Source organism: Urocitellus parryii, chromosome X (genome assembly GCF_045843805.1).
Source record: "Urocitellus parryii isolate mUroPar1 chromosome X, mUroPar1.hap1, whole genome shotgun sequence".
NCBI lineage: Eukaryota > Metazoa > Chordata > Mammalia > Rodentia > Sciuridae > Urocitellus > Urocitellus parryii.
In genome coordinates this window covers 35,719,902-35,743,400 of record NC_135547.1, presented here as the reverse complement: position 1 = coordinate 35,743,400, position 23,499 = coordinate 35,719,902, and the positions used below count along the sequence as shown (strand labels likewise).

The window sequence follows — 23,499 nt, the reverse complement described above, 5'->3', positions numbered from 1 at the left end:
AGGATCAACGTCAGCCTCAGCAAAAGTGAGGTGCTAAACAACTCAGTGAGACCCTGTCTCTAAATAAAATACAAAATAAGGCTGGGGATGTGGCTCAATGGCCAATGCCTCTGAGTTCAATCCCCAGTACTACACCCCCGGCAAAATTACTTACTTTGGGTGGGGGGCAGCTTTGAGAAAACCTTGAGGAAAATACTGCATATGTGGTTCTTTGGAGCTTATTTTTAGTTCAATATGATTTAGTTAGTTTTTTTTTATTTCAATAAAAATGAAATTTTAAAATTCTGAAATCACTGATATAGATCTGTACTACCTAAAGATAGTGACTAATTTTTATCAGCTATTGTCACTTAAAGGGTCATCTTATTAGAATATAATACAAGACATTCCTTTACCAGACTACCAGTTAACTGATTTACCAAAATAATAAATATTCTCTATTTCTTCTATAAAGTATTCAAACTGGTACCCAGGGAACATTAAAGTACTCACTGCTAGTTGATGGTACTCTTACTAACTACATGTTTCTCTTCCTACCATTCAAATTAGATGCTTACAAAGAATCTGTTGAGCTCATATTAAAACATATTTATGCAATTTGTACATATTAATGTGATAATTGATTTAAGGAAATATTATGATAACAAGAATGCAAAAAGAGTTGTTCTTTCTAGGAGAACTAACTTGAATGTTTTGTAAAATATTATTAAAGCTGCATCTTTAAACATTCCTTTTAAATTTGGTGTGGATGAGAACTGTAAATATAGGGGAAATCTTGTTAACATTTAAAAGATTTCTGAACTCAGACTGTTTGCCAATTTTAAGTTCCCTAACTGCTTTAAATAAAATCAAACAAACTGTAAAAAAAAAAGTTATCTGATATAGTTTGTGTAAGAAAAATAATGTGGAACTCACATTATTGATTTTATACACTCAAAGGAAAAGCCCTAAGTAAAAACACGCAAATATGTGATTGATGCTTTAAGCTTTTATGGTGTGTTCTATTATTTTTGTTTTCTTAATTTTGCCAATTTAAAAAAAGAAAAGAAACTACTTCTATGCCATAGAAATAAGAAAAGGTTTATTAATACCCTTTGATATATAATTATCCATAAAATATTTGTAGATAGACAGCCTTTTGGAGAAGAGCTATCCTATTTATTTTTTTATCTTTTTATTTTTGATACTGTGAATTGAACCAGGGACACTTTACCACTGAACCACATCCCCAGCCCTTTTTCTTTTTTATTTTGCAACAGAGTCTCGCTAAGTTGCTTAGGGCCTCGCTAACTTGCTAAGGCTGGCCTTGAACTTGTGATCCTCCTGCCTCAGTCTCCTGAATCACTGGAATTACAGGTGTAGACCACTGTGTGGCATTAACCTATCTTAACAGCATGAAATATGTTCTTTTCAAAATGCAGAAATCATGTGAATAAATATAGATTTCAGTTGTCATTATCCAACTTAATTTTTCTCCTACTGGAATTTTAGTACATTATTTAATTTGGCATTTTAAAAATATTAAAAAGCCTATGTAGAAAGCTTTATAATAATCATAATAGCATTTTGAGTCTTTACATCAGACACCTTGCTGAGAACTTTATAGGAATAAGCTCCTTTAATTTTCACAATTCTCAAACTAACATTCAACTATGAAACATACTCTTATTAAATATATTATCATGCCTACTTTTGTATCAAACATATATCATAATGAATCCTTTTCAGTACTTATTTCCAGATGGAATAATCCAGTATAAATAGCCTATTGTATGGATAAAAAAATAATGCAAAGTAATGAAAGCCTTTATGTTCAAAAAAGTAAACAATTTCCAAAGAATAACCTCTTCTTTTTAATGGAATAACCAAATGTAAAGCCAAAGATAAAATTAAGAAAATATATTGTACCAAAGGATAATTTGTAGTTATGTGACCAATCCATTAATTACTATGTTATTCCTTCTAAAGATGTAATTTATTTTTACTTTAGGGTATGTAGTAAAATCTACATTCTGGGATCAATTTCTCAAAGTTATGAAATATTCCATTTATTATATTAGGTTAATTTCTGCCCAATTCAGGCCTTTCTTCCAAATGAACATTTATGAGTGCTCTCTCAAAGTTTCTTAAATATTTAGTCTGTACAAGTCCCTGTGCACCTGTACTTCTTCAATATTAGAAAACAACTAAAAGGTTAGACATGGTATTATTTCTAAATAATGATAAGAAAATTGAGGTTGGGAGAATTTAGGAGACTTGAAAGAGAGTACACAATTAACAAATGTGGGAATCTGATGTTACTAGACATTTAATAGTATGTTTCTTGTTGCTCTGAGGTTGTTTACTAAAACCCATAGTTGATAAAGAAAAAAAATTAAGAATGTTACTAAGGCACAAAGTATCTTATTCTAAAAGGAATGTCCAATAAGGTACCCAAACTCAACTTTGGATGTCCCACTGCAGGCTTCTTAAATGGTGCCCCAGCTCAACCCATACCATAATCAACCAGGGCACTACTCTTGCACCACAGTGTACGAGAGAACCATGGGTAGTAGAGAAGTCATCCAAGTGATTCCTCTGCCTCTTTGTGGAAGTGGGGGAAAAGCTTTCTTCTCAAAATCAAATTGTGTGGTGTTCCAAGAAAAAACATTCATGAAATTGGGGGTCCATATAAAAAGAGTAGAGGCATTTTGATCCCTGGCTAGATGTTTGTTTAGGCAACAGGCTTGCTGTTATGCCTCTGTACCTACCTGATCAGGAAAATAGGAGACTTGGGAAAAGAAGGAAAGAGTTAAAGAGATAACAGTGGCACAACATATACTTCTATAGTTCATCATAGGAATAACACTTGAGTATCTAGAATTAAGTGGCCAACAAGGAGAAATTCTGGTGTGGGTTCTCAGTGGATGGCTGGTTGTAGAAGTTAATAGAGGATAAAGGGGGCTGGGGTGAGTGCAGTGGTGAAGTCCTAAAAATTCTTAAGAATATTCACATGGGCTCATAATGAAAGAGTCAACATTTGGGTGAATGTATCATTGAGAACATAGAGAGCCAGAGTTTGATAGTCAGAAATTAACAGCAACTGCTATGATCTAAATATTTGTCTACTCCCAGAATTCACATGTTGAAATCCTAACCCCCAAGCTGATGATATTAGGAGGTGTAGCATTTGGGAAGTGAATGGGTGATAAGGGTGAATTCCTCGTGAGAGGTACAGTGTAGGGTTCCTTTAGAAAGGAGTCCCAAAGAACTCTCTTGCTCTCTTTCTTCCATGTGAGCATACAAGAAGCTGGTTGTCTGCAACCTGGAAGAGAGCCTTCACCAAAACCAAGCATACTGGATGCCCTGATCTCATACTTCCAGCCTCCAGTGCTCTAGAGAAATAAATTACTGTTGTTTGTAAACTACCCAGTCTATGGCACTCTGTTAGATCAGCCCTAATTGACTAAAATGGTAATGCAAAGATTTGTTCTTCAAGCCTATCAAAGTAAAAATAAGAGTACATTTTTCAGTTTTAATTAACTCAAAATTGTTATGACAGCTTTTGTCTGCCACACAATAGTGATGATGATAATGATAATGATAAAGTTGACAAATTTTAAAAGTTTAACTTCCTAAGTTAGTTGCACATAAAGAAAATGTGGTAATAAAATATCTTTCAATTATTGGATACTTTTCAAAGCAAAGAAAAAAAACATAGTCAAGTTTAAGCACAAAGATTGATATGATGACTGTCAAAAATTCCCCAGGATTCTAGGCTCACAAACCATTTTCCTCCCTTGTGTACAACATTTCTGGATAGGCACTGGGGTATGGAGGTGGGACCTTTGAGAAGTGAGGGTGGAGCCTTCATGAATAGGATAAGTACCCTTATAAAAGAAGGTGTGGTGTGGTGGTGCACACCTGTAATCCTAGTAAATCAGGAGGCAGAGGCTGGAGGATCACAAGTTCAAGGCCAGCCTCAGCAACTTAGTGAGGCCCTAAGCAATTTGTTTCAAAATAAAAAAATTCAAAGTGCTTGGAATATGGCTTAGTAGTTAAGCACCCTGGATTCAATACCCAGTATCAAAGTTTAAAAAAAATTAAAAAGAGGGGCTGGAGATGTGGCTCAAGCGGTAGCGCGCTCGCCTGGCATGCGTGCGGCCCAGGTTCGATCCTCAGCACCACATACAAACAAAGATGTTGTGTCCGCCGAAAAATTAAAAATAAATAAATAAATATTTTTTAAAAATTAAAAAGAGGCCCCAGAGAGTTTCTTGCATCTTTCCCTATATTGGGACACAGAAAAAAAGATAGTCTACAGCCAGAAAGAAGACACTCACCAAAACTGATCATGATGGCACCCTGACTTCAGATTTCAGGCCTCCAGACCTATGGGAAATAAATTTCTGTTTATGAACTACTCAGTCTCTGGTGTTCAATTATAGCAGCCCAAATGACTAAGACACCAAGAGCTCTGTGAAAGGCTGTCACTGAGTTAAAGAAACACTCTTTTTAATTCTACCCCTTATTATAATTGACAACAGAGAAGAAACAACTGAGAATAAAGGGAATGGAGGCTGTTAGCAGAGCTTGCTTATTCTTGGCTTCTAGCCTTAGAACTAGCTGTGTGTATAGCTATGACCACAAGAGAAGAGCTTGTGATTACATATGAGACTCAAGTTTTAAGCTAGACTAGAATTATATCATACACACAAATATTTATAAAATGTATCCACTGAATTTTAAGACTAATAGTAGAATGAATACTTGTATGTCTATCACCCAGGATAAAGTGATAACATTCCACAGTTTAAGAGTTCCCTGTGTGCTCCTGCCTAACCTTTAACCCATTCAATCCTCTTGCTTCAGCCTCCAGAGTTGCTGAGTTTATAGACCCAAATCCCTTCCAGCCCAACCAATAAATTATTTTTTTTCTGGTGCCAGGGTTTGAACCCAGGTGCATTAATTAACCGCTGAGCCACATCCCCAGCCCCTTTTAATTTTTATTTTGAGACAGGGTCTCTATAAATTGCTGAGGGTGACTTTGAACTGGTGATCCTCCTGCCTCAGCCTCCTGAGCCTCTGGGATTATAGGCGTGTACCACCACACCTGACCCAACCCATGGATTTTTTAACTATCCTGGCTTTTGTGACAATCATTCATTTGCATTCTTTAAAGAGTTGCTATCTACCTCTGATCTTTAAGTGACCCGTGGTTTAGTTTTGCCTGTTGATGAGTTTTTATAAAAATTCTAGCTAAGAATTATGGCTCTGTGCTTAAAAAGTAATTTCCCTGTTTTAAGGTCTATTTTTACTGCTTTATACATGTAGACAATTTTAGTTGTCCAACAATTTGAGAAAAATTATATTCAACATAGGATTTAATGCCTATTAGCACTCTTCTAAGATTTTATAACATACACACACATACATACATATACATGTACATATATAGGTACCAGTGGGACCTTGGACAAGTAAACTAACCTGTCAGTGATTCTGTTTTCATATGTATGTGTATGAATTAAAATACATTCATAAATCAATTTAATCCTTAGGAGAACTTTGTAAGTACTGCTATTCCTTCATTTTTACATATGAGGAAACTGGGTCACTAACAGAGTTAGAAACTTGTTTCAAGGGGCTACAGATATAGCTCAGTGGTAGAGTGTCTAGCATTCATGAAACGCTACGTTCCATTCCCAGCACCTAAAGAAAGACAAAGAAAAATGAAATAAACTTGCTTCAAGTTTGCATTGCTAAATGAGAAGCTGGAATATACACATAGTCTGGCAAGACAGTCTGTGGTAACCACTTTGCTAACCAGTTTTTCTTTATATGAAAATTCTACAGTCTACTGTTGAGGACAATTGCAATATTTCTAGTTTTCTGATACTACAAATGGTACTTTTAAGGCACTTCTTGGGTGTAGCTCACCAGTAGAACACTTGTCTACCAAGCAGGAGTTCCTGGGTTCAATCCCCAGCCACAATAAATTAAATTAAAATCTTGGACATGTCTTCTGGCACACAAAGTCAAGACTTTCTTAAGGGTCTATACTTAGGAGCAGATTTGCTGTACTATGGGCTATCAGTATGTTGAAGTTTATCTAAGCGATATAAAATTATTTTTCAAAGTGGTTATACTAATTTTACTCTAACTAGCAGTGGATTGCAGTTCATTTGCTTCACTTCCTTAGCAACACTTAGTTTTTACCAACTCCTTAATATTTGCCTATTAATTGGTGTGAAAGACCATCTTTTAAAATTTAGCCTGTAGTTTAGCAATTAATAGTGAAGCAGAGCATTTTTTTCAAATAATTGAGAGTCTGGTATTTCCTTGTCTAGGAAATATTAGTGCCTTTTAAATCATTCATTGTTTCTATTGATTCATTGTAGATCCTCTTATATTTTAAACATTAGGCCTTTATCATTTTATGTTTATTTTCAAATACATTTTTACTATCCTTATGTTATTTTTTATTTACTTCGATTTTTTTCTACATGTTGTATATAGATTGTCAGTTACGCCATCATTTTGTTATCTAGAAGCATCATGTTGAAATGGACATTTAGATAGTTCAAATCAAATCATAAAATCTAAATAACACTTTTTAGATGGATACAAAAAATAAACTAATAAAGTTAATAACAAGAATTCTGATAGCACATAAATAGATGTTCAAGGCTACCCAATATACACTACATAATACATGTTATATATTATATATAATATAATGACACTGAACATAAGAGCAGAAAATTTAGAGAATTTGGGGAACTGGTAAATTTTGAAAACTCACATTTCGTTGTGGCAATAGATACCAGAATTTCCCCACTGTAGATTCTGTCAGAAACCAAAGCAACTGTTCCCATGACCAGAGATACAATCTCAAAAAGAATTCTTTCAGAGGACCATCCCACCAAGAAGGCCCGGGTCGGGCAGCAGGAGCCCGACATGCCGCCCTCCTTGCCGCTGAGCCAGGAGCAGCTGGTCTGCATCCAGAGAAACAAGTCCCCGGCGCTGCTCAGACTCGCTGCCCACAACGTGCCCGTGGGCTTCCGCGAGAGCTGGAGGAAGCCCCTGGGCACCGAGTATGGGAAGCCGTATTTCATCAAGCTAATGGGATTCGTTGCAGAAGAAAGAAAACGTTACACTGTTTACCCGCCTCCACACCAAGTCTTCACATGGACCCAAACATGTGACATAAAAGATGTGAAGGTTGTCATCCTGGGACAAGATCCTTACCATGGACCCAATCAAGCTCATGGGCTCTGCTTTAGCATCCAAAGACCTGTTCCACCTCCGCCCAGTTTGGAAAACATTTATAAAGAGCTGTCTACAGATATAGATGGTTTTGTTCATCCTGGCCATAGAGATTTATCAGGATGGGCCAAACAAGAAGCGGCACCATGTACTGCAGACTGCTCATCCCTCCCCACTGTCCGTGTATAGAGAGTTCTTTGGGTGTAGACATTTTTCTAAAGCTAATGAGCTGCTGCAGAAATCTGGGAAGAAGCCCATCGACTGGAAGGAGCTGTGACCTTGCACTGAGAGGGGGTCTCTTCTTTGGGGGTGGTTTTTGAGAAGCTGCTGTTGAAGTATTCGTCAATTGTGAAGTCATTGAAAATTTCCTTATTCTTAAGTGCCTTGCTTAAGAGGAGAGAGCTTCCATTCAACAGCAGAGAGCCAGGCTGCCCAGCCAGGGACAGCAGAGATGCAGCACTGTGACCATTTCTGTATTTGAACCCTCCAGGCACAGTAAGATAAGGCCCCAGGACGGCAAAGGTGGCTCTGCCTGAAATAAGCACACTTCTCTCAAGACCAGTGAGGTCAGGTTCTGGGTCCTGTCCAGCCTCTTACCTCTTTGGTTCAAAATGGGAGAGATGTACCTTTTTGGGACGGCTGTGTTTGGTCTTGCTGCTAATAGGTTAGACTTTAGGTTACAAGGTATTTGGTGGCTTGGCTTAGAAAAGCCCCTTAAATCTTTAGGAGAATCTTCAGGCCACTTCCTAGAAGAATCTGGAGGACCTTTTGCAAGCCTCTAGGAATCTGTCCCAAAAGCTAAGGATCAGGGGCTGTTCTGCTGATGGGTCGCAGGTCCGCCTACCTTGCAAGCGCGTGGGGCGGAGCTTGATATCAAATCAGAGACACGGCATCTGATAGAAGAAAAAGTTGGCTCCGATCTACATATTGTGGGGTCGGGCTCCAAATTCCTCAATAGGACACCCATAGCACAAGAGTTAATATCTAGAATCAACAAATGGGACTTACTCAAACTAAAAAGTTTTTTCTCAGCAAGAGAAACAATAAGAGAGGTAAATAGGGAGCCTACATCATGGGAACAAATCTTTACTCCTCACACTTCAGATAGAGCCCTAATATCCAGAATATACAAAGAACTCAAAAAATTAGACAATAAGATAACAAATAACCCAATCAACAAATGGGCCAAGGACCTGAACAGACACTTCTCAGAGGAGGACATACAATCAATCAACAAGTACATGAAAAAATGCTCACCATCTCTAGCAGTCAGGGAAATGCAAATCAAAACCACCCTAAGATACCATCTCACTCCAGTAAGATTGGCAGCCATTATGAAGTCAAACAACAACAAGTGCTGGCGAGGATGTGGGGAAAAGGGTACTCTTGTACATTGCTGGTGGGACTGCAAATTGGTGCAGCCAATTTGGAAAGCAGTATGGAGATTCCTGGGAAAGCTGGGAATGGAACCACCATTTGATCCAGCTATTCCCCTTCTAGGACTATTCCCTGAAGACCTTAAAAGAGGGTACTATAGGGATACTGCTACAATCGATGTTCATAGCAGCACAATTCACAATAGCTAGACTGTGGAACCAACCCCGATGCCCCTCAATAGATGAATGGATAAAAAAAATGTGGCATTTATACACAATGGAGTATTACTCAGCACTAAAAAATGACAAAATCATGGCATTTTCAGGGAAATCGATGGCATTAGAGCAGATTATGCTAAGAGAAGCTAGCCAATCCCTAAAAAACAAATGCCAAATGTCTTCTTTGATATACGGAGAGCAACTAAGAACAGAGCAGGGAGGAAGAGCATGAGAAAAAGATTAACATTAAACAGGGATGAGAGGTGGGAGGGACAGAGAGAGAGAAGGGAAATTGCATGGAAATGGAAGGATACCCTCATTGTTATACAAAATTACATATAAGAGGATGTGAGGGGAAAGGGAAAAAACAAGGGAGAGAAATGAATTACAGTAGAGGGGGTAGAGAGAGAAGAGGGGAGGGGAGGGGAGGGGGGATAGTAGAGGATAGGAAAGGCAGCAGAATACAACAGACATGAGTATGTCAATATGTAAATCAATAGAAGTGTAACTGATGTAATTCTGCAATCTGTATACGGGGTAAAAATGGGAGCTCATAACCCACTTGAACCAAAGTGTGAAATATGATATGTCAAGAACTATGTAATGTTTTGAACAACCAATAAAAAAAAAGAAAAAAAAAAAGCTAAGGATCAGAGTTTCCTGATTATAGTAAAGGCAAGGATCCCTGAGGATCACACCCTCGGTGTGAGCCTCAGACTGGATGAAGAAGCAGTCTGGAATGAAGGTGAAGTTGAACAGAGAAGAAGGTTCTGTTTTGTTTTCATGCTGGGTGGAGGATTTTCTCCTAGGGTCATCAGTTGAGGTGTTTTAAGGAGGGACAGATTACCAGATTCTATTTTTATGGACTTGGATTTTTTTTTTTTTTTGCATCACTGGAGATTTTTACATTTTTGTAAGACACGCAGATGCATATTTTTTTTTTTAAAGACAGTGGTTTTGCTGTTAGCTGGGTTAAAGAGTTAACCCTTACAAGTTTGGTAATAAAAGATCTAACCCGTTGGAAAAAAAATAATTCTTTCATAAAATTTATTGAGGCAAAATTAATATACAAAAGAATTTATATAATTGAACTTTATAGTCTGATAAGTTTTTTTTCAAATACATACACCTTTGAAACCACTCCTGCCACAATAAAGATATCACAAATTTCTTTTATCTCAAAATGTTCCACCATATCTCCAACCAGCCAACCCTATCTCAGCATTACCCACTGTTCTGATTTCTATCACCTTTGATTAGTTTAGACTATTCTGGTGTTTTACATAAATGGACTCTTACAGTATAGTACATATTCTTGTGTGTCTTCTTTCCTTTGATGGATATGTTTGCAATTTTAATCACTGTATTTATATATATCAAGAATTTATTTCTTTTGATTGCTTAACAGTGTCTCATGGTATTACTCTATTACAGCTTGTTTGTTTATGTGTTCACCTATAGACAAAAACTTGGGCTGTTTCTAGTTTCATTATGAAGCAATTAACAGTGAAGGAGAGACTTTTCTACTTCATTCTATTCATTGCTTCTATGAGTTCAATTTTTAAATTCCACATGTAAATGAGATGTAAGTATTCATGCTTCTGTACCTGGCTTATTTCATTTAGCACAAGGTCTTCCAGGTAACACCTGTTATTGCAAGTGACAGGATATCCACCTTCCAAAGCTGAATAGTATTCCATTGTGCTATACTTTGAAATACCTCCCAAAGGCTCATGTGTTAAGTCTGTTGCTCAGCTGGCACTATTGGGAGGTGGTGGAAACTTTAAGAGTTGGGGTCCATCAGAGGTCCTCAGATCATTGGAGCCATGCACTCAAAGTGGATAGTGGAACCCCAGCCTCTTCCTCTTTCTCTCATGTTAAAGATATAAGGTGAGGGCTTGCCCACCATGTGTGAGGCACTGTGTTCGATCCTCAGCACCATATAAAGATAAATAAATACATATATTGTGTCCATCTACAAAAAATATATATTAAAAAAAGATACAAGGTGAGGAGCATTGTGCTGCCACACTTTCCCTGCCATGAGGTGCTGCCTTACCACAGCCCCACAGGTAATGCAACTAACTAACCATGGCCTGAAACTTCCAAAACTGTGAACCAAATTATACCTTTGTGTGTGTGTGTGTGGGGGGGGTACTGGGGATGGAACCCAGGGCCTAGTTCATGCTGGGCAAGCCCTCTACCACTGAGCTAATTCCCAAACTATATTTCTTTATATAAGTTAATTTTTTGCAGCATTAGATATAGTAATGGAAAGCTGACTCTCACACATTGTATATATACACCATAGTTTCTTTATCATTCATCCACTGACAGACACTTTGGTTGATTCCAAATCCCGGCCATTGTGAATAATGTTGTAATGAACCCAAGAATACAAATATCCCTTCAACATATTCATTTGAGCTCCTTTGGATATATATCCAGAAGTGGAATTGCTAGATCTTATGATAGCTCTATTTTTGTTATTTTGTTTTGTTTCGTTTTATTCTGTATTTTGGTATCAGGGTTTGAACCCAAGGGTGCTCTACACTGAGCTACATCCTCAGCCCTTTTTTATTTTGGGACAGAGTATCACTAAGTTGCTACCTGGCCTTCAACTTGAGATCTTCCTGCCTTAGTCTCTCAATTTGATGGGATTCTAGGCGTGTACCACCAAATAATGAGAAGAGTGAGAGAGAGAGAGAGAGAGAGAGAGAGAGAGAGAGAGAGAGAGAGCGCACAAAGCCTAAAATCTTTATTACTTGACCATTTACAAAACATCTTTTCTAGTCCCTTCTTGAGAGTGTGCTCATTCCTAAAGACCTAAGACTTTCTTGGTGTCTCAGCTGGATGTTAAGGATATCAGCACCATTTTAAGCATATCCTGCCTCCAGGGTTACACAAGAACTCCAGAATCCTCCAGCATCATATTCTGTTCATGCCCCCATGGTAACCACAATGTAAGCCTTAGGTAGTCTAATCCTGTGTATTTGGAGACCATCTTCCAGCCAAGTTCATGCGGGTGATGTTCATACTCTCAGAGCCCATTCTCCATAGTTCTCTCTTCTCCAGCAATCTACTATACAGATTCTATACACTTGGTATTCTAAACTCTGATTAAGATCTCTTGAATTCAGCCAGTCTTTTGAATATTAAATCTTACAGGTTCTTGGATAACAGTGAATAATTAAGAAGTGGTAATTATTTTAACCAGCAACTCATTAAGGTCTTAAAACAACACTAAGTTGGATATTATTATCTCCATTTGACAAATGGGTCAAAGAGATTAAGTTACTTTCCATGAATCACAGAAAATATCTCTTTTCATTAAGATATAATACATAAAAGATATTGCACCAGATTTAGTTGAGAATGTTAAAGGAGATGGAGCTTTTTTATATACCAGGATTCATCTCCATTTTGGTTGTAAATTTTTAAAAAGTGTCACAAGTTTTAATGTGTTACCACTCTGTAGACATTCCAAAATAGAAAAAAAAATGTTCAAAGATTGAAGCAATTATGCATATTAACCTTTGTGGCATTTAATTACTGGAATAAAATTGTAATTATTAGACTTAGTTAAATAAATGCTAGGTATCTAAATAAGTATATACAGTGTATATACTTATTTGAATATTTAAAAGTGAAAACTATTAATAGTTCATTTTCAGAAAAACAACACTAATTGAGTGACGGGTGGATAGCAGAATAGAAATAATTTGGAAAACATTAAAACTCTATGAAAAATCATTTTGAAAAGACAAAAAATGATATCTTAGAATGGTTTGCTATATTTTAGAGAAAATACATCAGTGGAATTCTCTAAAAAAATACTATAACTACTTTTGGCAAGGTTCAAGATTTACCATTCAGTTTGTTTTCATTATTATAAAATCAACTTTCTCAATATCCAGGTGTTTTGTCTATGTAGATGAATATAGGATGGAGTGAGGGTGGGAGTTTGGTTGAGGGAGGGTGAGGGTGTTGTGATTCATTGTAATTATATCTTTTGTTGCAGAAAATGTGTAGGATTATTTAACTAGTGCTATATTCTACTTTAATGAGTTAAGTGGCTTTGAATTTTTGCTGGACTGGAAAGGACTTACTTTATAATTCAAACAAAAAACTATGTTCAGCTTAACAGAAGACTTTGACAATTCAGATATTAATCTATCCCAGAAAGAGCCCCTGAGTCTTCCAATTATTTGTAGTTTTAATCTGACTGGAATCATAGTGATAAAAAATAAATTTTTAAAATATGTAGTATACTCCTTCATTTATTAAGCAGGCAATGAGACCTATAAATATTAACACAACATATATACTATGCACATAGAACCATTTCATTGGTGAGAAAGATAAAGTGAGATTTATACTGACACCTGCTTTTTGGTATGTTGCTAACTTCGATGCTGTTAATGCAAGTATAGGGTCAAAAGGGACCAGTTGTACTCTGAGATCTTCACTCCTTATAATAAATAGGGTATATATTCCAAAGGCATATTTTATCCAGTTCTATTAAGACTGCATAGTTAATATAGGACCAATAATTGAGAAATTTAATACCATATAATCCATGTGCTCATTCTAATCCATGGCTTCTCCAATTATGCCAATAAAAATTCCACATTGGCTAGGTGTGGTAGTGCATGCCTGTAATCCCTGTGGCTTGGGAGGCTGAGGCAGGAGAATTGCAAGTTCACAGCCAGCCTCAGCAACACAAGACACTAAGCAACTCAGTGAGACCCTGTCTCTAAATAAAATACAAAAGAGCTGGGGATGTGGCTCAGTTGTTGAGTGCCCCTGAGTTCAATCCCCAGTACCCTCCCCCCAAAAAAAATCATACTGAACACACACATTGGAAGTAGATATTCCAGAGGCATTCAAATTGCGGCCTCACATGGTGCAGTACCAAACTATTTAGGAATAGCCAATAGTTAGAGTTTAGCTTGCCAATGATGGCAAATGAGGCATTTTTAGGGCTTTAAAGATAGCATTTTAGGTTGGTTAATTTAAAATAGTGAATTTCGTTATATCTTTGCTATTTTATGGTCTTTGCTTAAATCACACTTTCAAAATGTCTGAAAAGAACTATTTATTATCTCCTCGGGAAAGAAATACTTAAGTTGACATACATAATATTTTGTACACAGTTTGGGGGCATTAACATACTCCATTAAACCCATCATGAAACTAAGACACCATATTAAAATGCACTGTTTTAAAGTAAGTGTTAACAGGAGGAAAGAGAGACCAAAAGTGAAAACTACAGTGAAAGGAAAAAGTCATTTGTTTTATTTAGACTTGAGACCAGAAGTTTTGCAAAGAGATAGCAGATCTCTATCATACAATATTTCTTTTCCCTGTGAGATTCAACAAAAATAACTGTTAAGTTTTATTTCTCAATACCCAGGGTCCAGGATATGCTCCTGTTATATAGTGAAAATGTCCAACTGAAAATGAAGCATGCAATCTGTTGTGTAACAATCTGTTGCAAGTAGCAATCCAGCATGTTGACCTCTACACATGTGCACTGGGTATACCAAAAATGCATGGCCTTAATCACTTTTACCTAATGCATTTCTTGGGGTTTCATTTACATGAAGAAGCCCTTAGGGATGAGACAGTACCTCTTCCCGAAGAGTAGGTTGGCTTCCACTTTTTATAAAACACGGACTCCTCCTAGCTTTGGGTTACTCTCCTATTTTACAATCCACTGACTGCATAGGCTTCCAGAATGGGCCCTTCATGTTGCCCTCACTGGGACGTGGTTGGCATGAGGTTAATACACAAACCAACATGATTTCCTTTTGCTGTGAACAATAAAGTCCTTTGTCTCTGATTCAGATCTTCTATCAGCTTGTTAGCTTGCAAGTAGTATCCAAGTTTCTGCACTTTTTGACACAAACTTGATGGGAAAAAGCCTTGTTACAGCTTATGATTTTGTTTGTTCATTTTTGCTTTTGTTTTGTTTTTGTTAAGAGTTATAGCAGTGGTTGACTGGGTGATTCATCTACTCTGTGATGTCAGCTGTGGCCATTCAGTAACATATAGCTCAACACGTCTAGATGATCAAAGACAGCTTCATTCACTTTCCTGATATCTCAATGGTGACATCTAGAAGATTTCACTCTGTTAGTGATTTCTCTGCTATAGTCCCAGGGTTTCTTCATATGATCTCTATAGCAGAGCACTCAAATATAAGCATATTTGATACATGTTGGCTCAGGGCTTCAAAAGTAAGTGCTCCCAGAAGTGACATCATCAATACGGTGAAAATGGAAGCCCTGGACTTTTGTTTTCCTCATGGACACACTAATTCAATAGCAGTACAAAGATTAATTCCTTTTTGTGGGAAATCTAGAAACTAGTTGAGAGGCTCCTCTTCACCATAGATGAGTGCAAAACCACCCATGTTGAAACCAACAGAAAAATTGAAGTGAAAAAAAAAAAACCCTCTTGACATAATTTCTACCCTTGGCACAGCACAATATAATCAGGAGAAATGCCCCAGCTCTCAGCTTTCTCCTGGGGAGAAAAGAACTGGACCACACATTCAATATGCCAGCTTTTGCAAGCCCTGCTTGAAAAACAGGGCGGCAGAATAAAATAGACACTAATATTGCTGTATATATATATATGTGTGTGTGTGTGTGTGTAACCAATGTGATTATGTAACCTGTACACTCAGAAAAATGAGAAATTATACCCCATTTGATTCAAATGTATGATATGTCAAGATTATTGTATTGTCATGTGCAACTAATAAAAAAAAAGAAAGAAAACTGAAAAAAGAAAAGAAAAACAGATTTTTATCTCATCTGTCTGGGAGTTCTAACAGTTTCTTGATACAAGAAACAGAGATGGAGATTTGAACTAGCATGCGGACATTCAACATACCTCCTTCCCCAAAACCAGTACAGAATGAGTAGGCAAAACAAACAAACCTAGCTTCAGGTTTCTCCCTAGAGAGGATAAGAACAAGGTTGCACTTCATACATTTCAATTTCTCTTAAAGTTTCCTAGGATTGGCTTCTGCTTCACCTGACAAGAGTACTTATGGAAACTGACAAATTCCAGATGCCCAGGGGCCACTGAGAATAAAGAAGGTAGTTTGAATCAATACACAAGCACTCACCACAGCCCCACTACCCTAGTCCAATGAAAAGTGAAATGAATAAACTGCAACTTCCTTCTTGGAAGAAAAGAGTCTTTTGTCTCTAATGCTCCAACTTCTTTGGTACTATCCTAAGAAATGATTTCTGTCTCACTTGTCTTAGAGTGCTAACAGCACTCAGCACATGCCTAGGACACACTAAGAACTGTAATAGCAGTGTGGACGTCTTCTCCTTTAGGAAGCCACTCTGTGAAGACTTGCAGAAGTAACCTTTTTCCCCCTAATGCACTTGTACCAACACAGAGTTAAGATGAAGAAATTGGAAACACAACTGCAACAAAGGAACAAGATAAAACTCCGGAAACTGACATTAATGAAATGAAGGTATATGAATTGCCTGAAAAAAATTTAAATAACCACCATAAAAATGCTCAACAAGCTGAGGAGACCAATGTATGACAAAGTGAGAATTTCAATGGAGGGAAAATAAGTGTCGAACAGAAACCATGGACCTGAAAAAATACAATGACTGAAATGGAAAATTCACTAGAGTGGTTCAATGGTAAATTAATGCAAGAAAGAATAAATGAACTCAGAAACAGACCACCTGAATTTATGCAATACAAGGATCAGAAAGAAAAAAAGAATGTTAAAAATAGTAAAGAAAGGGGCTGGGGCTGTGGCTCAAGCGGTAGCGCTCTCGCCTGGCATGCGTGCGGCCCGGGTTCGATCCTCAGCACCACATACAAACAAAGATGTTGTGTCCGTCGAGAACTAAAAAAAAAATAAATATTAAAAATTCTCTCTCTCTCTCTCTCTCTCTCTCTCTCTCTCTCTCTTAAAAAAAATAGTAAAGAAAGCTTAAGGGAATTATAGAACACCATTAAACAGAGCAGTATATTCATTATGGGAATCTTAGAAGGAGAAGAGAAAGAATCAGATAGCTTATTACAAGAAATAATGGCTTAAAACTTCCCAAACTTGCAGCCCAAAGAAACTCAGATCAGGGGCTAGGGTTGGGGCTCAGTGGTATAGCACTTGCCTAGCATGTGTTCGATTCTCAGCACCACATATAAATAAATAAAATAAAGGTCCATTGACAACTAAACAATATTTTTAAAAAAAGAAACTCAGATCAGATAGTGAAAAGTAACCTACACCAAGATGTATGATAATTAAATTGCCAAAAGTAGAAGGCAAAGAGAATTTTAAAAGCAGCAAAAGAAATGACTCATTCCATACAAGACAACTTTCAAAAGAGTATAAACAGACTTTTCACCAGAAAACTTGTAGACCAGAAGGGTTGGAATAGTACTGGGGGAAAAAAAAGAAAAAAAAGAAAAAGTTACCAGAGAATACTATACCTGGCAAACATTTCCTTCAGAAATGAAGGTACAAAAAAAGATTTTTCTGGACAATTTTATTCTTACCAGACTTTCCTTACAAGACATTCTAAAAGAAGTTCCTCAATTTGAAATGAAAAATGCTAAATAATAACACAATGTTATGAGAAAATATAAAACTAGTTAGTAAAAGTAACCATATAGGTGAAAATAGAATACTGTATTGCTTTAACAGCATTGGGTAAATCCATTTTAATTCTAGTAGAAAAGTTTAAAAGCTAGGAGTGGTGGTTCATGCCTATAATCCCAGTGACTTAGGAAGCTGAGGCAAGAGGATTCCAAATTTGAGGCAGCCTCAGCAACTTCACCAGACCCTGTATTAAAACAAAATAAAAAGTTCTGGGGATGTAGGTCAGTGGTAGAGGGCTTTCCTAGAATGCAGCAAGAGACAAAAGACAGACAAAAGAACTACAGTGGTGTCCCTTTGTCCCTAGTCTCACTCTCTGGATTCAATCACTGGTAGCAAAAAATAAAATAAAGGACAAAATATTAAAAATAACTATAATTAAAAACATGTTAATGTATACATAATACAAACAGCTGCAAACTGTGACATCAATAACATAAAGTAAGTGGGTGAGAGAAGGAAAATGTGGGGCTATTATATGTAATTGAAGGTAAGCTGTTATTAACTTAAAATGGGCTTATAAATAAAAATATTTTATTTAAGCCCCATTGAAAACACAATGAAAATACCTATAGAAGTTAAGTTACACCAAAGGAAAAAAGAAAGAAATCTAGGTATATTCATCCAGAAAAAGAAAAAAAAATCAGCAAAACACATAGGAAAACAGCAAGAGATGGAAAGACAGACAAAAGAACTACAGTGGTGTCCCTTTGTCCCTAATCTCACTTTCTGTAGTTTCAGTTACCCACAATCACTTTCCAAATATATTAAATGGAAAATTCCACATTTTAAGAAAGAAAGAGACCACATCCATGTAAACTTAATGTAGTACATTGTTATATTGTTCTCTCTTATTTAGCTTTTGTTAATCTCTCACTTTGCCTAATTTATAAATTAAATTTTATCATATATATATATATATATATATATATATATATATATGGAAAAATATAGTATTCACAGGGTTTGGAAATGTTCAGAGTTTAAAACACACACTGGGGGTTCTTGAAAAGTATCTTCTCAAGTGTATATAAGACATTTTCCAGAATGTCATTTTAGTTCACAAAGCAAGTTTTGACAAATTTAAAATTGAAATCATATCAATTATCTTTTCTAACCATAATAAGTGACACTAGAAATCAATAGCAGAAAGAAAACTCACAAGTAGATAAAAATTTAAAAACACTCCTGAAAGAAAAAATAAAAATAATTATAAAATATATTTATCTACTTATTTATTTATTTTGGTACCAGAGATGGAACCCAGGGGTGCTTAACCACTGAGCTACATCTCCAGCCCTTTTTATTTGTTATTTGAAAATAGGGTCTCACTTACTTACTTAGGGCTTCACTAAATTGCTAAGGCTGGACTTGAACTTGTGATCCTCTTGTTTCGGCCTCCCAAATATGGGATTATAGGCATGTAGCACCATTCCCAGCTAAAAAAATACCTTGAGAATAATGAAAAGAAAAATACAGCTTACTGAAATTTGTGGAATGTTTCAAATGCAGTAGTAAGATGGAAGTGCATAGTGAAAAGCACCTCTACAAAAAAGAAAAAAAAACTCAAATAACCTAATTTTATACTTTAAGGAACTAGAAAAAGAAGAATAAACTAAGCCTAAAATTGGCAGAAGAAAAGAAAAAAAGATTGGAAAAGAAAGGCCTGAGGACATAGCTCAGTTGGTAGAGTGCTTGCCTCACATGCACAAGGCCAGGGATTCAATCCCCAGCCCCACAAAAAAAAAAAAAAAAAAAAAAGAAAGAAAAGAAAAAAAAAAAAAGAAAAAGAAAGAAAGGTTAGAAAAAAAATAAATGAATCAAAATAAAAGTCTTCTGAATAGTAAAGCAAATGATCAGTCAAACAAAAAAAGGTAAAGCAAATGATCAGTCAAACAAAAAAAGGTAACCTATAAATTAGGGGAAAATATTTATAAACCATTTAATAAGGAGTTAATTTCCAAAGATGTAAGGAAATCCTACAACTCAATTGTAAAATAACCAATGAACAAGAAAAAAAAATGGGCTTTGGACTTATGCATCTCCAAAGATGACAGAAATGGACAACATTTATTGGAAAGAGTGATCAATATCACTAGTAATTAGGGAAATGAAAATCAAAATCATACTGAAGTATCACCTCACACCATTTAGAATGGCCATTATTGGGCTGGGGTTGTGGCTCAGTGGTAGAGCACTTGCCTAGCATGTGTGAGGCACTGGGTTCAATTCTCCGCACCACATAAAAATAAATAAATAAGTAATAAAGGCATTGTCTCTCTCTCTCTCTCTCTCTGTCTCTCTCTCTCTCTCTCTCTCTGTCTCTCTCTCTCTCTGTCTCTCTCTCTCTCTGTCTCTCTCTCTCTCTCTCTCTCTCTCTCTCTCTCTATATATATATATATATATATATATTTGTTTTAAAAAAAGAATGGTCATTATTGGGGGGAAAAGGACAAAACTTGTTGGCAATGATGTGGAGAAATTGAAATTCTGCACACTATTGCTGGAAATGAAAAATGGTGCAGCCCCTATAGTAAGTGATACAAAGTTTCCTCAAAAAGTTAAAGATAAGCCAGGCACAATGGTGCATGCCTGTAATCCCAGTGACTCAGGAGGCTGAGCCAGGAGGATCACAAGTTTGAGGTCTGCCTCAGCAACTTAGAGAGGCCCTAGACAACTTAACAAGATCCTGTCTCAAAATGTAAAATAAAAGGGCTTGCATGGGGGGATTCAGTGTTAAAACACTCCTGTGTTCAATTCCCAGTACCCAAAAAATAAAAACTAAAATAAAAAAGAAAGAAAAACCTAAAATTTCACATTTACCAAATTCTATTCATTAAGCCAGTTTACTATTCAAGGGAGGGAAAATTGGTTATTATATGAATATATGTTAAAATTAATTATGTGTTAAAATCTTGGCATTTATTTATTTTTCCTAATTTAACATTTTCCTTTTTTGGGGGGTGGGGTGGGGGGTGGAGCTGGCAGGGGAAATCTTGCTATGTTGCCCTGGCCTGTCTCAAACTCTTGGATTCCAATGTTCCTGTCCCTCTCATGTAGCTAAAATGTAAGGAACATGTCCTTATGCCTACCCTATTTTTATTTTTTGATTCACATCTAATATTTATATATACTTATAAAGTACAGTGCAATGTTTTAATTCATCTATATATTGAGTAGTGCTCCAGAGGGTAATTAGCATAGGCATCACCTTAAACCTTTATCATTTCTTTATGATGAATACATTGAAACTCCTCTCTTCTATTTTGAGATATGTGATGCATTCTTGTTAATTATAGTCATCCTGCTGTACCAAAGAGCAATAGAACTTATTCTTCCTATCAAATGACACTGTGGTACCCATTGACTGTATTCTACTCTCAACTTGGTAGTTATTTTCAAACTCCCACAGTAAATAGTGAGAATTACTTGTGATTTTTTTTTTTTCTTCGCAATGCTGGGGATTGAACCCAGGGCCTCAAACATGCTAGGCAAGTGCTCTACCACTGAGCTGTCTCTAGCCCTTTATATTATAGCCCTTCTAGCCCTTGATAGGTAGGTAGGTAGGTAGGTAGGTAGATAGATATAGATAGATATTTTATTTTTGAAACACTTTTTATTTTTTATTTTGAGACACATTCTCACTAAATTGCCCAGGCTGGCCTCAAACTTGGAATCCTCCTGTCTCAGCCTCCCACATAGCTGGGAATAGAGGTGTATGCCCCAGCTGCTTGGGGATATTTCTAAACCTCTGAGCCTATTACTTGAGTTCCAACTCTATCCTGGATGTATTACTATAACAAGATTTCACTATAACATTTGATGCCTAAGACACTAAATGCATTTTATTTGTCCACTATGATAAAAGGAGTTTTATACCTGTGGTGAGTGAGTTATGCCATTAACATAGACTGAATAAAATTTGTGTCTTTCCACAATGTCATGATTTATCAAATAACAATAAATTCACAGGCTACACCATGTTCATGAGTGGCAGTTCACTGAATAAATTCTTTTATTCCTATCTTAATATCTAATATCTATAACACTAAAATCACACATCACAAACACCATATAGAATTAAGGCAGCCACAGGACTGCTGGAGGCTGAAGGAAGAGCAAAGACAAAGAGCAGATAGGAATGCAAAGAGTCACTGTAGGTGGTCAGATAAGATTGTGAATCAGGAATCTGGTTCATAAGAGCCAGATTGGGAGTAAGTCTAAGAACCTGTTCAGCATACAGAGCTGTCAAAGCATTGGAACCTATTGAAGGCCATAGTCCAGAAGGAGCAGTTTCAGAGTGTCAGCAAAAGATGTCAGCTTGGAGTGGGGCATGTGTGATCATCATAGACAGGAGAAAATGCATTCTGCTGAAGCCCAAGGATAGGGATTCAGAGATTAGTCATTGTGGTTATTTTTCTGGGCAAGGCTCATGATGAGTGAGCAGATAACAGGGTCAGGGTGCCACTGTGTCCAGTCTCAGAGTGATCCTTCTTTTATGCACCTTGAGTGAAAGAGTTGCTTTATTCAGCAGTCTGGTGTGTTTGATAAGCTCAAGGACCTTGTTTTTCCAATATGGGTTCAATACACCTATGCTTCCATATGCTCTGGTTGATTCAATAAGTTCATTTTTATTAGCATGATTAATTTATTTATCATTTTTTATGCCTTATGGTTGTGCTAGGCAGATGGTGTTTGTTTACTTGCACAAACAAGGTATGGAGTCATTCCATCTCAGCACTTAAACTCAAAATGGAGTACCTTATGACAAACTACTGCTTTATAAACTGGAGTAACAGGTTTAGGCAAACCCCTTGGAGAGCTGGGCTCTCTATAAATCCAGCAACTTGGGAGACTGAAGCAGGAGAGTCACAAGTTGGAGAGCAGTCTCAGCAACTTAGTAAGACCCTCAGAAACTTACCAAGAGCCTGTTTAAAATTTAAAAAATAAAAATAAAAAGAACTAGGGATGTAGCTTTGTGGTAAAGCACCCCCTGCGTTTAATCCCTAGTGCCAAAAATTTAAAAACAACAGAAATCCTCTTAGAATATTTTACTGTGGCCTTGTGATTGAATGTTAATAGAAATAAATGTCTGAACACTTAGTAACATTGTTCCCTTTAATATGAGTCATCTTGTCTTTATCAATTTTAGTCAGAAGAAAGCATATTCTATTTGCACTGTTAATTGAGAGGAAATAATCTATCGTTAATTTAATTTAGCATTTCATTTTGTTGGGAGCTTATTAGGGATCAAGTAAAAGAATTTTGTGAAAACTCCCTTGATAATTAGAACTAAATACATAAGCAAGCTGAATAAGGCTTGCTAGTTGAAATGGGGTCTTTGCAGGGTATTTTTCCCCTTGTTCTGGGAATTAAATTTTACACTTTTAAGACATTAATATACTCGAAAACTATGCCATAAATTTCAAGAATGTTAAAGCTAATACATCTGTTATAATTGGGTTTATTTTTTGATTAGTTGATAATGATTATTCTGATTCATATTTGGCTTATTTTTTTTCTAGATTCAATTGTATCCATACTCAATGGAAGTCAATGGTAACACTTAGTTGAAAAAGTTCTAATTCTGTTGTTTTAAAATGGCTACAGTTTTAAATTGTTATTAAATGATTCAAAATACATGATCAGCTGAGCTTGGTGGTGCATGCCTATAATCCAAGCAACTCCAGAGGCTGAGGCAGGAAGATCTCAAGTTTGAGACCAGCACAGAAACTTGGACCCTAAGAAACTTAGAAAACCCCTGTTTCAAAACAAAAATAATAAAAATGGCTGAGGATGTGGCTCAGTGGTTAAGCACCCCTAGATTCAATTCCTGCTACCCCAAAAAAAGGAGGAGGGGGCCAGAGCTGTAGTTTGGTGGTAGAGTGCCCTGGGTTTGATTCCCATACCTCCCCCCCATGCACACACACAAATCAGAAGCTTAATCAGGAGAAAACATCACTTTACACAATAAAATCAACTTAAAAACATTCCAGGATCTAGAAC

At 36.5% G+C, this 23,499-nt stretch overlaps 1 pseudogene; it reads left to right on the top strand.

Annotated features, from left to right (window-relative positions):
• The first annotated feature begins 6,855 nt into the window (after positions 1 to 6,855).
• LOC113175511 (uracil-DNA glycosylase pseudogene) lies at positions 6,856 to 7,525 on the top strand (annotated as a pseudogene).
• Positions 7,526 to 23,499: the final 15,974 nt, after the last annotated feature.